The sequence below is a fragment of the Camarhynchus parvulus genome, chromosome 7 (genome assembly GCF_901933205.1).
Source record: "Camarhynchus parvulus chromosome 7, STF_HiC, whole genome shotgun sequence".
Lineage (NCBI taxonomy): Eukaryota > Metazoa > Chordata > Aves > Passeriformes > Thraupidae > Camarhynchus > Camarhynchus parvulus.
Genome location: NC_044577.1, coordinates 20340340 through 20355128, shown reverse-complemented (window position 1 = coordinate 20355128; position 14789 = coordinate 20340340).

Below are 14789 nucleotides of genomic sequence, written 5' to 3'. Positions count from 1 at the left end.
AGTTTAACAGACACGTTCTGGGCTTACGTAGATGAGATCTTACATTTATAAGTGAAATCAGTGTTTTCCCCTCTGACATTCACATGGCTCAAACCAGAAACATTTCCTGAATTAAAAAAAAAAAAGGCCAAATCATTCAGTTGGGAAGACTGGCATAGTTCCATTGAAGTTAATGGTGCTGTAGTAATTTACATTAGCTGATGATCCAGATGAAAGTATATAAAAGTTTTCAGAGCAGGCTTCTTTCATTTAAAATTGCATTATGTTAGGTGCACTGTTGATGCTCAGAATTAATGTGCAAGTTGTTAATCTCGCTAGACCTGGATTTAAAATTAGACAATGCAATAATTAGTTTGGCACTATCATTCTGCTACCTAGAGGGTAATAATGTAGGTCATAAAATACCAGTGATCAGCACAACTTTTCATACAAAACAAAGAATCTGTATTGAAAGAGAGGAAAGGAGGGAGGAGAGAAATTCAGAAATCAGTTGTTATCAGAGACCAAAGTGGGCTATGAGGTTCTGTGCCATCTCACAAGAGGCTGTGTTGTGTAGGTACACTTATCTTTATCAGCTCCCAAATGCACAGGTGATTCTGCAGGGTATAAGTGACTCAAAGCTGTCTATATGCTCTCTTTATGTATTATTTTTAAGTATGTTTAATATTATTTAGAAATTTGTTATTAAAAATTTAGGAATATTATTTATTTTACAGTATTCTTCTTTTATTTTTGCTTTTACTTGAAATATAAGCATTATGCAGCACAGTTTACAAACATACAGAAGTGTAACACTACAGTATATGTATCTTGATTTCTTGACAAATGACTACTGGCAACATCAATAATTCAAAGGGAGAACAATGAAAATATAGAGAAATTGCATTTGTATATGTATACTTCTTTCTGTCCTGCCAGTCATTCTTGCTAGACTTTATATAACCATAAAGAAAATTAGGAAATTATCAAGTTTGAACACTAGTCTTGATGAACACTTGCTTATATTTTGTTCTATCTAAATAGTCAGGATGCTTAAATATAAACATTTTGATGGTATCTCACACATACATCTATTAAGAAAACAAGATTGCAATAATTTTTATACAGTCAGGCTGTGTTTGTGTAAGCTACCCAGCAGAGTTCAGTGAAGCTGAGAACATACATACAGGTGAACATATGTTTGAAATATCTCTATGCCTCTTGTATGTATAGTATTAGAAAGTGCACATTCAATGTTACAGATGCATATATTCATAAATCATTTAAAGTTGTGCTTTTCATGTGGTGTGAGGCACAGATACAAACTTACTCATAATAATTATAGAACTGATGCTGATTTAGTCATTTCAAGAAAGCCATGGAGGCATAATTAGTGTCTGAATGGCCTCAATATTGCATTATTAGGAGGCTAGGGTGAAACTTGAAATGAGAACATCAAGGCTGATAAAAGAAAAGAAAACATGAAATACATACATAATTCATTCTGAGATATTATAAAGCTTTATAACCAGAAACAATAATTTGCAGAAGGCATCTCATGTACTGGAGCCAACTGCAATAATTTGGTCAACCTGTTTAAGATCAAATAGTATTCTTAGCTATTCTCAGTGGTATCTTTCTAATAAAGTAGCAGCAAACAGACACTGTTTGCTTCTGGTCACTTTTAAAGAATGTTCAGTTTATCAGTTGGGACTTTAATCTCAAGCTTCATAGAGTACAAAAAGAACATTGATCCTACTGTTTTGTCCTCTAGGCCACAAGGCATGCACATTTTTACATTCATTTGTCATAAAACAAAAAATACATTTTGCCCTTTGAAAATACCAAATGCCAGCTTTTAAACAAAATAATTCTCCGTCACATTTTTCCCTTTCTTTTAACCTTTCCATCACCACCACCACCCCCCTTTCCCTTTACCCGAGACGAATCTCCTCCCTCTGTTAATGCTTTTCCCCCATTTTAAGTACTAGTAAGAACTTTGCAGAATTCCTTGTTTTGGACCATTGCCAAACTGACCACTGTTAATGATTTGACAAGCTAGTTTGAATTAATCAGAATTCTTGACAGTCCTCTTTCTAATTTTTCTTCAAGATAGGCTACAGAATGTACAAATAATACCTTTTTACTCAAGTTAGAAAAAGGAATGTGTGCTGTCAGCTGAGTTAGACCAAGTCTACAGGTCCAAGTGTGCCAAAACCCATCTTTTGCATATCATTTACTTTAAATTCATCTTCTTACCTTTACTTACTAAAGAAATGTAATATGCAAGAATATCTTGGAATTTCATCAATTATTACATACAGAACAAATTAATTTGTTATTTTTTCTGTACCTCTTTTTTGAAAACAATTTTTTCACTTGCTAAAGTTGCCATTATTGGAAATGTGTTCAATAGCTTGCTTTCATAGTCACTGGATCAAGGGTCTATATCCAGTTCCCCATAAAGAATGCAAAGGTCATGCCTTCTCCATCTCTGGAGAGACAGTTATTGTATATGGTGAGTGACTCCTCCTCCCAAGCCCCGCTCAGTCTTTAGTTCAGTCCTGTGTTACTCTCCTGTACAGACTTTTTTTTTCAATTTAACATGTAGGGGTTTTGTTCTAGATTTTCTGTGATGGAAATATGAAAAAAACCCCAGTGTTTTCTACACCAAAACTGTAGAAAATCTTGAAATTTGCTTTTGCTTGTCAGTATCTGAACGAACCAAGCAGGATAAAAACTTCATTAAAAGTTATGCAGGGGAGATAGGAATATCTGTGTCTTCTCTCAAAACATGAAATATCTTTATGAAGAAAAAGTCAAGCATTCAAGTTCCTAAATGCTTGGTGGTTTAAATTTTAGTGAGGAAGATGCAGATAATACAAATATGAAGTTATACCACCCTCTATAAGACTCAGTAGAGAGTCTTTCATTAGTAAGTTCGCCTTATTTACAAGACTCATCCATGTCATTGATAAAAATATTGAACAGAACTGGTCCCAGCACAGATCCCAGGGGGACACCACTGGTGACAGGCCACCAGCTGGATGCAGCACTGTTCACCACCACTCTCTGGGCCCGGCCATCCAGCCAGTTCCTAACCCAGCACAGAGTGTTCCTGTCCCAGCCGTGGGCTGCAGCTTTTCCAGGAGTGTGCTGTGGGAGACAGTGCCAAAGGCCTTGCTGAAGTTCAAATAGACAACATCCACAGCCTTTCCTGCATCCACCAGGGAGGTCACCTGGTCATAAAAGGAGACCAGAATGGTTAAACACAACCTGCCCCTCCTGAACCCGTGCTGGCTGGGTCTGATATCCTGGCCATCCTCTAAGTGCTGCGTGATGACACTCAATATAAACTGTTCCTTTACCTTACCAGGTATTGAGGTCAGGAAACTGGCCTATAATTACCAGGATCCTCCTTCCCACCCTTTTTGTGAATGGGCATCACATGGCCAGCTTCCAGTCCTCTGGAACTTCACCAGTGAGCCAGGACTGCTGGTAAATGATGGGCAGTGGCTTCACAAGTTCATCTGCCAGCTCCCTCATCACCCTGGGGTGGATCCCATGTAGTTCCATAGATTTATGAACATCCAAGCAGCTCAGCAGTTCTCTGACTGCCTCCTCCTGGATAACAATGAGACCATTCTGCTCCCTGGCACCATCAACCAACCCAAGAGGACAGCTGTCCTGGGGACAAGCCATCTTCCCACTAAAGGCTGAGGCAAGGAAGGCATTAAGCACTTCCACTTTCTCCTCATCTGCAGTTACTAACTTCCCTTCCGCATCCAGTAAGAACAAAGGTTGGTTTTATCCTTCCTTTTGCTGTTAATATGTTTGTAAAAACATTTTTTTATTATCATTTACAAAAGTTGCCAAATTACATTCAAACTGAGCTTTGGCCTCTCTAATTTTTTCCTACATAGAAAAGAAAGAAGGAAAGATATAGACTTACTGAGGCTCATCCAGCAACAGGCCAAGGATGTGATTAAGGCTTTGGAGCATCTTTATGAGGAGAGGCTGAGAGAGACGAATGCTCAATGTCTCGTCAGTATGTATAAATACCTTAAGAGAGAGCAAAAAGTAAATTAGGCCAATGGTATTTGGTGGAAAGGCAAGAGGCAATGGACACAAATTGAAATACAGGAAATTTCATTTAAACATAAAAACCTACCATTTTACTGTGATGATAGTCAAACACTGAAGCAAGTTGATCAGAGAGGCTGTGAAGTTTCCGTCCTTAGAGATACTCAACTCCCAGCTTGAGACAGCCCTTAGCAACTGGCTCTAGGTGACCAACCTTTGAGCAAAGTAGTTGGACTAGACAAACTCCAGAGATGCCTTTCAACTTCAGCTTGTTACTGTTACATTGGACAGAAATTACTGAATTTTTCCTTATTACAATTTAAGAGTCATTACAGTGAAAGAGCAACTGAGAATGGGTAATGAAAATCAGGTTTTTAACTCCTTAGCTGCTCTGTCTTCAAGACCAGCTAGCAATGCAGTTGTAATGCTACTACCATTATTATTCTTATGGTTGTTGTTATTATTGCTTTGAATATCATCTTGATTACTGCAGAGATTGTATAACTTCACTTCAGTCTCACCAACCTCCTAGAACAAATGCTGTTTATTTTGGGATAACAATAGCATTCCATTGTGTGTATCCTATGCTTGATATGAAAAGACATGGCATTGAGTACTGAAACCCATGCATATAGGAATAACATGGTGCGTGTTTTCCCAAAGGGATCTTGGAGGAAAAGATCTTTCACGGCACTGTGTTTTGAAGGTTCAGCTTACAAACTTGTTTGTGCTTGGCAAGTATCTTCAGCTGAATTTGTGTTATTACCTTGCAAGTGGCGCAATGCCACTCCAGCAGATGGGCATCAACGTAGGCGTGCCAGAGAAACATTACGTGCGTTGAGTTGGAGTGTTAGGGCCTGGATACCTCTCCAGGTATGACTGCCCATAAATATGGGCATCCTGGCTGAAGGGAGCATGTAACTGCAATTTCAGCAGAGTTTGGCTTTACTTTTGATGTTCTCAAAATACTTTTGATGTTACTTAAGAATACGACTTTCTTTGTTTGTCTATTTTCTTGGCAAATAAGGGCTGTGATTAGCAAGGGTACATGGGTGAGAGAGAATATATTACAGCCATCCACTCTTCCAATATTCCCTTGGGAAGCATACAGGGATGTACATAAGTATGGCCACAGCCAGGGAGAATTTTCTTATTTAATATAATAGCTCAACTGAGTGTAGAAGGCAGATTCATGACCTTTCATGCAGCGGAAGTGTGCATATACTGCAATTTCTTCTGAATAAAATTGCTAATGTTTGAAGGTGCTAGAAGAGTCTTTACTTCTCCCGTGCAATTTTATTGACATTTTTCTCCTAGTTTTCATTTGTGCTATAGTCTAAATTTTACACTAAATCATTAAAGTTTGCTCTGGAGAGGCTGCAATGCTGCTCCCAGGCACACTGCCATGATTGAATCCACAAGTGAACACTTTGTATGTTCTTAAAAACCTTATATCCTAGTACAGAATGTGAAACAGAGCTCTCAGCCAGTGCACTGCAGTTAAATGCATTTGCCTGGGGGTATGAAATCAAAATAGAATAGATATTTGTATTAGGATGCAACTATGGATAAAATCAGGAAATAGATACAGCTCTCTGCTTTGAAACATAACAGATACATTTTTTCCAGTAGTTTTGTGTGGTCATGGGTAGGGAATATGTACATGCAGAAAATTTAATGTTTCTTCAAATTACATGCTCAGGTTCCAGAAGCAACTAATGTGCTGGATCTTGACAAAACTTACTGGATATTAGGTTGTATCACGTAAGTATCCACTAAACAGAAAACTGGTGACACAAGTGAGTTAGTGCACTAAAACACCCTTTAAAGTTGCCCCATGAGCACTGGTATCTCTTAACAATCACAACGGCATATGGGCCAGCAATTGCATTCCAGGTATCACAGATATCTCAATCAATCATTCATTCTCATCAACTCACAAAAAGATCATAAGGCAATTCAGATGTGAAAGGACCTCAGGAGCACTGTACTCCAAGCCCCAGCTCAAGCAAGGTAAGCTTTATGATCAGGTTGCTCAGTATGTTTGACCAATTCATCATGTTGGGCTAAATTTGAAAGTCTTTACTCAGTTCTTAGGCAAACTACTGACATAAAGGATTGAGAAATTGTCCAGTTTCTTAGTTGCCATTTTTGTGGCACATTTCCATTTGTCTTTGGTTTAAAGCCTCTGGTTACATTAAATAGTTCTACATGCACACAAAAGGCCTGCAGAACAACTTCAAGTATAAACTCAAGAAGCACCAAATAACATTTAAAATCTGTGACTGGCTTTGTTCTGTTAAATACCTGGTGGACAAACACAGACTCAATATCACCATTTCCCTGGAACTAATACCTCATCAAATCATAATTTCATCATTTGAAAGTATGAGAAGTACAGGCAGTGATGACCAATCATACACAAAGTAGAGGGACAGGAAAGCTTTAGGAAGACTTGAATAGGTTCAGGGAATTCAGCATTAATTTTACTAAGATGAGGAAAGGAGGAAGGTTGTGAGGAAACCTTCTGAAAACACCAGAAAATATTTTCTTACAGCTGATGAAAAGAAGAAAGCAAAAGCAGTATCACTGTGGATTTACATGAAGCACATAGCCATAAAGATAGCTAAGAGAACGAATTGCAAAGAAAGATGTTAGAGGGAAAGTCCAAGCTGAGAAAGACATTCAGAATGGAAAGCATGATAATGAGGAGCTACTAAGCCATATTCAGAACTTGTTAAAACACTGAGTATATGACCAGTATAAAAATATATAAAAAGCGCTGGACCTATGGACCCTCTCATTGCAGGAGTCCATGTGCTGGAGCTCCATGTGTGGATGGAACAGGCCATTAATCCCTGGAGAATGCCTAGAATACACCCAAGGAGAAGTTGTCTGTAAACATTAACATTAAGCCATTAACATGGCTCCATAATAATGTCTGAAAAATCCCAATGGCAGGACAGTTTGTGAAAAATAACTTCACATATCTTATTTGCCTCCACTCATTTGAAAGCCGAATTGGTTTGTGATTGCTATGAAGAATTTGAAATCAGATTGCTCAGATGTAATTTCCAAACTGTGCTTTCTTACAGAAACAAATAGCATCTTGTAGGGCAAATGCAGTTTGCCTGAATTTTGACTGCTATGTCATGACAGCTTTCCATCAGTTATTAGCTTAAAATCAGTGAGGTACCAACAGATGCTTAGTAAAAGTTGACGAGGTACATGGCTTATGGTGGATATAAATTCTCTCTATCAGTGCAGATAACAATGAGCTGAGAAACAAAAACAGCTGTATGCGATTATTTCCTTGATAGCCACAAAGTACTAAACCATTTTTTCCCCAGAAAATTCACTAAAAAACCATGGCACTCAAACAAATTAGAGGCTTTACATTTCTGGCATCCTGACAAGTCATGTTACCATCCAGGGTATGCAGCAACCCAGCTACAGATCAAAAGGAAATTAGAATGCAGGCTTTTTTTTTGGTTTTTGCTGTTTTGTTGGTTTTGTTGTTTGGTTTTTTTTTTTATTAACCACTATCCTTTGAGACATCAGAATCTGATTCTTTGTTGAGATATTTGTAGTTACCAGCAACAGAGAATAGTTCTTGAGTGGCTCCATTCCTGTTCCCTGTGAAAACTCACAAGATAATGATGAGTCATTGCTCCCTTGAAGACAGAAGATACCACAGGGACCCATGTTACTCCCCTTGTTCAGCATATGAGAAAAAACTCTAGATGTTTAGAGATGAGACATGGTTTGCAATATATTCACCTGAGAAATCACTTCTCTTCTTGCGTCAAACTGCCAGCTTTGGATCAGAGGCGGTGTTGGAGCTCGTTGAATATGAAAGAATGGCTTAGCCAGCAGGGTTTTGTCTGTAAGAGGAATTTGGCTTGGGAATTAAGTCTGCCAGGTCCATCAAATCCCCATTGCCTTTGGAAAGAGAAACGGTTTCTGAAATGAAGAGGCTTCATTGTTTGCTCTGGAGGGATTTCTTACCTCTTTTCTACTCTCTGAAGAATCTTTATATACATATTTGGAGAAATTTCATCAGGGAACTGAGATCTTTAGGTGAGCATAAGGCTATATTGCATGAAATATTTTTTAAAATCAACTGTTTTATTTCAAAAGTTAAAGGGCTGATTTTGGTGCACAATATGAAATATTGGCCCGATTCTAATAATATGAATTGTGCAGATGTCGGTGACCAAATATAATGACAATTCAGTTTTGTTTCTGGGATCACTGGTACAGGTAGTGACTTGGCTCTCTGAACTTACAATGGACACAACAAATATATCTAAAAGATATATTTGGAGTCCTCAGATAAACAGAGAATGGTTCCAGACTGACAGCACCAGAAATAACAGCAACTTACTCACTATGCAGACTGAAAAAAATCACCAATTCCTCCTCAAGGAAGGAAAGTGGGAAATAGGCCTATTTTGTGCGGTTATTTTCTGACTTTTGTAAAAACAGATTTGTAGGTTGTTACAAGTGATATGGTTTCACATATTCTTTTTTGCTTCAGAGCCCCTTTCAGAAGAGTGGTACTCTCTGCTCATAGAGCAACACTGGGGTCCTTCACAAGACCCAGTGTTTGCAGTCAGACAGGTGTTATCTCCACAATCAAGTATGTATAGCAGATAACTTGAAATCTTATAGCCAGTCCCAGAAAAAAAACACTCCCTTCTACTGCACACTCCAAACCTCTAACAGGGCTTGGGGAGAAAGATGCTCATATTGTACACCAGGTAACAGCATTGCTGTGCTGTACTGCTTCTCAAGGTTTACTTCAGGGGCAGTTTTGCTTTTTCAATAACTAGGCTATGGCACAGGCCCCAGCAAAGCAGGAAATACAGTTGGGTTTTTTCTTCCCATCTGAGTTATTGTTTATTTTTGTGGATACTACTTACTTTTATACAAGATTTGTGAGGGAAGGAAAATTATTAATTTCTTGTTGAAAATTAACTTCAAAATGCTCAAATGTCAATATTATTTCTTTGCTTGTGCTTATCTTCATGTTCCAGTTTCCCTTTGCATTGCAGTTGAAGCAATGACATTAAACTCTTGCTCCATGGACTAGTTCTTAAAATAGGACTATCCTAAAATACAAAAAAAGTGAAGTTTTCCTTTCCCTTGAGTGAACAGGAGAGGGATATTCTGGTGATATGCCCTCTCTCTGTGCTGAAGTATAAACCTTTACATTCTGCATAGAATCTAATGAGAAGTTCCAATCTTTACCTTAGTGTTAGCAGGAAACAGAATTATTATCCTTAACATAACCATTCCTTGAAAAAAGTGAAGAGTGAAAGTTACAATGTTTTTTCTGCGTGAGGAGATAATAGAACTCTTTGAAATTAGAATAGCAGTACTTTAGAAGTAAAAAATTAAACAAGACTATATAATTCTTTTTGCAAAATTTCTACTTCTCTATAGCAATGTGCAAAATAACAACAAAAAACCAAGCAAACAAACTTACCAGCAGTAAGTCATCCTTAAGGTCACAAATCCAACTAAAATCACAACCAATTTATGTCTTCAAAGAAAATACCCCATCAAGTACACTAAGCCACTTGTATATAACACCAGGGGATTTTACTGCATTAAGCTCTAGAAGGAAATGAAATTCCTATACTCCCCTATTATGGACCTAGTCTCTGTTGGGTCTACATAATTTGAGTTTCATTACCCAATTTACATTCACTATCACTTCAAAATTCTATAATGAAGATTGGTCTGACAGTATTTGGGCCTCTTTTTCCTCATCTTTGGTTACATTAATTCATTATTCTTTGATTTGAACCCTTCATTTAGAGTGTTTCAGTCTGTTACCTATCTGAGAACAGTAGCTTAAATGAAAGAGGAAAACTAATTAATTAACATAAAGACATACAAATCTTCAGAGACATCTATTTACAAAAAACACCTATAGTTTTTGTGAGCCTACTAAAGCAGGAGATTCTGCACCAGACAGCAACAGTTGTCATAGAACTTATTATTTTCTAAAATATGTCATGCTAATCTCACCAGTTACAAGTGCATCACTAGGTACTGCTTTAGATGTGAGTAACTAGCCAGACACAAGGTCATGTAAGTTATTTCAATTAGGAGAGGGAAGCAAGGGAAGCACACATCTCTGACGTGAAGATGTTTATATATAAGGGAGCAGAAAATCTTGCCCCTTGTTAGAAGTGAAGTAGCACACAGTTAGAATGAAGTGAGAGTGCACAGAGAGGCAATGTTACACACAGCAGGACAAAGCAAATGTGCACTCTGGCTTATCTCACACAAACTTTTTCGTGTACCCATGGCCTCAGTGGCACCTTGAAACCAATGGTATTCTTCACAAGTTAAAGTCAGGTACTTGAATTACATGCTGTAGTAACATGAATAAAAGGCTCATTTAGACTGCAGTGCCATGGCTATAAGAGTGCAGTAAACAAAAGCTTTCACATCTTTGCTATGTAACAACAGACTTACAGTTTGAAAATTAGAATTTGAGAGTATTTTTTCCTCCTTTAGAAATATTGAAAGGCAAAGACAAAACTGAATTTTTAATGTGAATCCTTTATATTCTACTTTTATGCTACTCCTTGAGAGCTTTATGTTTCTCAAGAAAGGCCTCAGAGAAATGCAGAAAACTCTATTCTCATGAACTGTTTTGAATGTGATTTTTCTTTCATAGAGCTTTTGATGAGCTTAAAATACAAATTTCTGGCAATATTTATCAAAACACATTAAAAACTACATTTTAGATATTGACAATGTTTTGTCTTTTGAGTGTTCCACTTCAGAGAATGCTTGCATGGGATCAGGCCTTCTCTGTCATGCATGATGCCACCAGCCATGCTGCTTCACTGACATGCTATGCATTCCAGTCTGATCCCATCACAGAAGACAAACTGGGAGTCTCAAACATCAATACAGAACACTGGACATCCTAACTGACAGTACATAGTTGAGGCAAGGAAGAAATTTTAAAAGAAGTATTTTGTCAGCCTCTGTAGGAAAAACCCCTAAATTTACATAGCAGCATTTTAAAGTAAAATTTGGCACCACTACCCACAGGTCCCTCTTTACAAAAACTGTAGTATTGATCAAAAACCTCACACTAGTAAAAAAAATTGCAACTCACCTGTCCTGGATTGTAATTTCAGAAAAAAATCTGACAGTGGAAACCCTAACAACCTATCAGCAGCATGGAATGTCTGACGGGCTATTAAGTTTGACTGACTCTGGTGGGTTGCTGCTCTGAATATAGTTGCTATGGAAGGAATGTTTAGTGCTGTCTGTCTTCTGAAGGGGTCATGATTTCGAAACATCTCAAATAGCACTGATGGCTTAATGTCTGCAAATAGTACTACATTTAACATTTTCTGAACACAGTGAATATTGTTCATTATTTATTATTCAGAAATTACATTAAAATATTTTTATGAAAAGAATTAGGGAATCTGCTTAAATATTCATTAAAATAAACAATACATAACAAATTTATTTTACAATGTAATAGGTAATAAGAAAGTAATGAAAGACACATTTAGAGCTTTAACAAATAGAATTTCAGTACATGAAAGACATATTTTGAATGAGACAAACTCTATAATTCTCCAAAGCAATGACAATATTTTCACTTACTGTCCACCTGAACATCATTACACTGCACTGACTTCTTTTCCTCTCTCAAACAAAAAAAGCCTCCAGAGTAGGAGCTTTCCATTTCAGTTGTCTTCAAGTTTCTTAACACAGTATTTGGCTCTAACAAAGATAAAACATAAGCAATGGTTTAAAAACTGAGCCAGTTTTTAAGCATTCTGTCCCCATTATGATCTTCTCTTCCAACTATCTATATACTTCAATCCCTTAATTAGCATCTTGCTAGTTCTCAGATTACAGGCTCCAAGAGAGGACTGCTGTGGGATGGATGTTCCCCAAGGTTCAGGGATACCTTAATCCTATGCAAAAATGTAGCATGACAGAGAGCCAAAGGTGGTGTAAAGCACCACTGGAAAGAGGATTGATGACTACACGATGCTGCTTTATGCTGGCTGGACATAGCTGTTTAGAGTACAGTCTCCAAGCCAGTGCTAGAAGGCCAGATTGCACACTTACAAAAAGCATTTCAATTTATGAAATTCTTTGCTACCTGAATGAAAAAAATTGAGTGCTGCTCCCCATTTTTTTGAATGACAAGGCATGGCTTGTCCAGGAGATACTAATATCTGCCTGGCACCATGCAAAATTCAGCTGAACTGAATATTTTATAATATCCCTCATGCTTTATAGCAGTTAGTCCCCAAAATTATGGCTGTTATTTTTGCTTGCAACCTTCTGTTAGTTACAAAAAGGAGTTTTGCTACACAGAGAGCCAGTCAAGATATTTTTATGCTTCCTAAACAATAAACAAGACCAGGTCCTTTAAAACTGTCAGTTTAATACGAAGACAGACAAAGAATCAACTTTTTGCAATGAATAAACCTTTAATTTTACAATTAGTACTAGAAAATGAGACAAAAAAGGTTACATTCCTACTGTAGAGGTTTCTCAGGCTGGAATATGAAGCATCATACATAAACAATTTGATCAGCATAGCCCTGGCAAGTGTTTCTGGTTCTCTTAAAATTCATCCTTTTGTGTCTTAATCTGCAGTAAAAAGGGCAGCCTGTCCTGCTGGCACACTTACTTTTCATGGTTTTTAAAAAGAACTTTTTTACAGCTGAATTGACGTTTGTATTCCACATGCCAGCAATATCTTCACTAAGCGTGTGAGTAGAGTAACAATACATATACAATGCAGTATGTCACTTAGTAATATATCATGGTGTAAAAGAAGATTAATGACATCATCCAGGTAAGGGACAGGATTTGCCTAATATGAGAAATGCAATCATTTAAAAACACAGAAAGAAGAAGAGTGATGATGGAATCTGGGCAGGGGGCATGTAAAGGACAAGAAGCCCATTGCAGATGTCCCTGTTTAGGAGTATGTGGCACTGAATTGGACTCCTAACTCTACAGGAGAAAAACAGTAGCAGAAAACTGGTGACTTGGCAGACACATGATGCAGAAGATGACTGATGTCTTTCTATTCTTCATTAAACAAGATTTAGGAGTTTCTTGCATTTTACTGATCACATCATAAACAAATTAGAAGTAATATTGTAATAACAGATGGTTTGCCTCACAGTAAAGCTATGCTTACAATGTTTAGTTTATTTTTATTACCACAGAGCCTAGGAGTGTTTGTTGCAGAGCAGGATTTTATTGTGATAAGGGTTGCACAAAACCAGATCAAAAAGATGACTCCTGATTGAATGCCCTTCAATCTGAGGACTAAACAAAAGGCAATGTAAGGGTACAGACTTATGGAGAATTATGACATGACAATGTTCATCAGCAGCATCACTGACATCCGTTCATTAGTGACCCAAAGGTCTACTTTTTGCAGGCTTCTTTGCAAAGGAAAGTTGTAGAGCAGACTTTTGAAGTCTTAAAGACAGCTTTTCAAATGTGCATGGGATTTCCTTTCTATAGCATGGGACAGGGTAATAGTACATTTAAAAAATATGTCAAGTAAAATCTGCAAGCTGAGAGCTTTGGGGGACTTTTTCACAACACAGAACCAAAGAGGCAAACATCCAAACAGAGGAAAGTATCCAAGTAGCAGGGAAGTGGAATAGTTTAGATTAGCAAGCGAAAAAGAAAGAAGCAAAGAATGGTCGGGTTATGGATGCAATCAGGAGTACAGGTTAGATCAGCACTGCCATCATTTCCACTGTTACTCTCCATGTTTATTGTTAAATAAATTGTGATTCATGCTTCTCAACCACTATCAAACAAGAGCAAACTGCCTGTGCCTAAATTCAAAATGTTTATTGCACAATGCCACTGAATCCATCAGCATGCATGCAAAAATGAACTATACCTGGCCAAACAGAGCAACTCAATGAGTGTCACATAAATTTAGAAAATGGAACACCATCATATCACCCAGCCTGGAACATACTTTCAAACATATAGGTATACTTGCAAATAAAACCCCTCCAAAACTGAAGTAAATAGTAATTTCTAGCTAAAAGCTGCTGAGTTAAATATTTTATTAAAATGGGGGGCAGGGAAATAAACGAAACTAATGACAGAACTTGAAATAGATTTCCTAGCATCCTAAAAAGAGATCCACAACCTCCACTTTACTATCATGGCCTGCTTCAGGAGGGCCATTTGCTTATGAAGTTCAGTTACTATTTACAACATGACACCAGCTGAAATGTAAAAGCATGATCAAAGCACAATAAAGTCCAATGGAATCAGTTTTTATACAGCTATTCAGTCTTCAACTGAAGAATTTTCTCTTTCCCTCTCTCATCCACATACATTTTGCCTTCGACTGCTCCTAGAATAAGTACATTTTCCAGGGCTATTTGACTCACAACTTAGCCAGACTACACCAACTGATAGCACTTATTTTCTTGGAAAGCATGTTTTCTGGGCAGTGACAAGCACAATTTTTTTGAGTGCCTAGGATTGGGGGAAAAAAATCAAAATTTGCTACTTATTAAAATAAATGTCCTTGACGCTTTGTGCAGAAAAAAACCCTCTTCCCTTAGCTCCCAAGTCCATTAACTTTAGGAGAGCAGTTCTGCAGTTGCTGGTCTCCTATGATGCCCTTTTCAGAGCAACATGATAAGCTCTCAATACACAGTGAGCTGTTCTTT